Genomic DNA, 4,198 nt, shown 5'->3' with positions numbered 1-4,198 from the left:
CCGACAACACTTCCAGCCAGAAGAAGTTCTGAAAGTGAACACTATGCACCAGGTTTCGGATCAACCCGACCCAAAAGATTGGCGTCTCCCGATCATTGATTACGTCCTGTATGGCATGCTGCCCGAAGACGCCAGGGAGCGAGAGTCTGTCTGCCGGCACGCTTAAGGTTATGTAGCGAGCCGACAACACTTCCAGCCAGAAGAAGTTCTGAAAGTGAACACTATGCACCAGGTTTCGGATCAACCCGACCCAAAAGATTGGCGTCTCCCGATCATTGATTACGTCCTGTATGGCATGCTGCCCGAAGACGCCAGGGAGCGAGAGTCTGTCTGCCGGCACGCTTAAGGTTATACTATGACTCAACCATGAAAGCGTTGTATCATAGATCGTATGATGGTTTGCTTCTTCAATGTCTTCCAAAGGCGGAAGCACACGAAGCTTTAGGATCGTGTACGGAGGATAGGCTACTTTTGGCTCGGGATGGTCGGTGACGCAGTTGCTTACACCAAACGTTGCTTACATGCACCGACCTCCTGAAGATCTGTACCCAATGACAGTGTCTTGGCCATTGGAAGCATGGGGGATGGATATCGTCTGGCCAATATCCCTACCATCAGTAAGGGGACACCGTTTCATCCTCGCAATCATCGACTATTTCTCCAAATGGGCCGAAGTCGTCCCCTTAAGAGAAGTCAAAACCAACGACGTGATTAAATTCATCAAGCATCACATCATGTACCGATACGGCACACCCCGACGTATCATTCACGATAACGGAATGCAATTCGTTAGTCATGTATTCACCCGGTTCTGCGACAAGTTCAGAATCCAGAACCTTTCCTCTACGGCTTATAACCCTTCGGCGAATGGTTTAGCTAAAGCCTTCAATAAAATAATCGTCAAAATCCTGACCAAGCTGACCTCCACTAACAAACGCGATTAGAATGAGAAGCTTGGAGAAAGCTTATGGGCGTATCACACGACGATCTGCATGCCTACCGGCACCACGCCTTATTCATTGGTATATGGCTATGAGGCTGTGTTACCATTAAAGATTCAAATTTCATCTCTCTACATCACTCTAGTGGCACGGATGATGACCGAGGATAACCACCAACGGCATCTCACGAACTCGAAGCGCTGGATGAAAGGCGACTTGAAGCCCAGCAGTACATTGAGTTCTACCAAGCCCGAATGGCTAAGTCTTTCGACCAGAAAGTCAAGCGTTGATCCTTCAAGGAGGGAGAATTAGTCCTTGCTGTTCGATGGCCGTTGATTCTCAACTCTAAAAAGAAGGGCAAGTTCCAGCCCAAATGGGAAGGACCATTCATAGTAGAGACGGTCTATTCGAATGGAGCTTATCATCTTATCAAATCAAATAGCGATAAGATCATGATGCCTATCAACGACAAATTCCTGAAGAAGTACTACTCTTAGTCCTTCATTAATACTCCCACTAGTGCATGAGTCTAAACTGCCCTTGTTAATACTCCCACTAGTGCATGAGTCTAAACTGCCCCTGTTAATACTCCTACAGGTGCTTGAGTCTAAACTGTTCCTTATCCTCCTACTGCTACGCAAGGCTAAACCATTCCTACCTCATACACACTGGCATAAGCACGAGTATGAGCCGCCTCCTATGGGATACCTAGAGGACACTGCCCATAATATCCTTCGACATGTCCCAGATCGCCTTTCGGTCCGACCTTCCTACAGCTAGGGCCAAAACTAAACCTCTGATAGTCACTTTTCCATCAGTCTCATTCAACTGGAGATGGATCACCTGAAACTGTTAAGTTAACTGTTACCTCTGAAAAAATTAACTTATCAATCCTCTCTAATAGGATGATAAGTCATCATAGTTGCTCCGATCGCAACAAGATGCAATCATGTTAATGATCACCTCTGGTGGCTGGCTCCGTTATTCCCGCGAGTAACATGGCTTAAGTAGTAGCCTACCATGCGACGTGTTGCTACTCCGGCTTGTATTATCAAGCTGGAGGGACTACCAAATTAGCATCCTAAAAGTGTACACAGCTTTTAAGTCTTGTAGGCTGTGAAAATTTCCTTAACTAAGGAAACCCACCATTGAGAGTTCGATTCCGCCTGCATGTTGGACTCGTCAATACGGGCCAAGCCCATTCAGAGGCAGAACATGCCTGTACAAATTGAGTTCCTTCAAACTCGCCTATACACTTAACTCGCCTACACGAGTCAAGTCACTCAAACTCACCTACACACTCAACTCACCTGCATGAGTCAAGTCCATCTAGGCACCAGGCTTGCTTACACGTCCAAGACGTCAGCCAGAATACCAACAATCTCGTCAGAACTCACGTGTGTACTAGGCGACTACAATGTTGTGTACAAGGATGGGTCTTCCTATTTCCCACGACGTGAGGGAAAGGACTACAGTGCTTCGAACCCCTCAAACAACTGCTCACGATACGAGTGACCCGTCAAGTCCACGTAGTCACTAAGCTCGCCTGCGTACCAAACTCGTTTGTACGAAGTGGTTCGTCCAAGTGACCACATCTGCCTGCACATTCAAACCAATAGCTAGGTGATCAGCCATCTCACCAGATTTGCCTAAGTACTAGGCGGCCGCAATAACATGTACAGGGATGGGCCTTCCCATTCCTCATGACGTGAGGGGAAGAAGTGCAGTACTCCAAACCCATCAAGCAGCCGCTCATAGTACAAATGAGAAGCATGGCATCTCTCAACACTAGATGGTCACATCCCATGATTCAGGGAATGATCACTCCATCTCTCCTCTATTTAAGAGCCTTTCCTGACTACAGGAATAGGGTTCAAGGTTCGTTCGTTGAGGATTCATTGATAGAATCAGCGAACCAGACCATCAGCTTTCGGCTCCCGAGTGAGCGAAGGATCTGCTCTTTGCAACATTTTTGCACTGTAGCATCTTCCTTAATTTCTCAGCCTCGATCGTCATTGAACTCGGAGACTCGAACACGATTAACACGAGCTTCTGCTGTGCACTGAAGCTCTCCAGCAATCTCAATCGAATCGTCCAAGGGAAGCAGTCTCAGTGCGAGAACTGAGCGAGGTATCCTATCGCTACCAAAGTCCGTACGTTAAACAATGAGGGCATTCCCTCTGCTTCAGTTGTAATTTCGATTCACTAGTTTCTAATAAGCTACTCTTATCAATACAAATAAAATCCCTATTTTGGGAAATCAAAATTTATGCCTACAAGTCTCATCTTATCAATGTACAGGACGGACTACTAAATCAGACATCCTAGGTATACGACTCATAAGCCTCATCGCATCTACGTGCGAGATGGACTACCAGATCAAGCATCCTAAAGATCAACTCAATGGCATGTACTAATGGTATATCGACTCACTATCCCAAGTAATACTGAGCGGTGCTCATCAATGATATCCATACAAGTATATAATGTTTAAATAACTCATATCACCTATCTAATCGAAACAATAACTATACTAATCCTCTTCAGGATACCCATGTGTGTGCGGCGACACTATACGTGTATACTCATGATTGTATGTGTATCGTTGTGCGCCTCGAACCCCACGTTCAAAAACAAAAGGTGTAAAAAATAAAACTTCAAACAAAAAAGAACATAGGTCGGTGACCGCCCCCAGGGCGTTGGTCGACCGAATGAAAATTGCACAAAGTGTACTCACAGGATCTCATCGGTTGACCGGCTAGCCTTGGTCAGTTGACTGGCCAGAGAAGATCTTCACAGATTAGGTTTTGGCGTTTGTATTTTTGTAACTTTATTCAAAAGCTTAATTTTATTACCATAAGGAATATAACAAGATTTAAATGTTCATATTTGCTTAACAGTAACTCAACGTGATTTAAACTTTTGAATTAATAAAGTTAGGGCTAACATCTCAATTAACCAAAATTTCTCAAATAATCTAATTTATGAATATGGTTAAGTAAACATAAAAAATTCTAAATATTGAACAAAGATAAAATTGTTTAAACATGCTTACATCACTTAGGTATCATCAACCTATGGTTTAGACCTCTTTAATTAGCAAAAAAACTCAAATAATTATTAAACTTGGGCAGACGGAGGTGGTCTCGGGGCGCTGGCTGCAACGTGGAGGGGAGGCGGCAGTCGCAGGGAGAGAGGGAGGCGAACGGCAACTGTCGGGTTGGCCGACGAGGAGATGGGCGTTCGGAGGTCGAGCG

The sequence above is a fragment of the Asparagus officinalis genome, chromosome 7, assembly GCF_001876935.1.
Source record: "Asparagus officinalis chromosome 7, Aspof.V1, whole genome shotgun sequence".
Lineage (NCBI taxonomy): Eukaryota > Viridiplantae > Streptophyta > Magnoliopsida > Asparagales > Asparagaceae > Asparagus > Asparagus officinalis.
Note: the sequence above shows the minus strand (reverse complement) of the source record.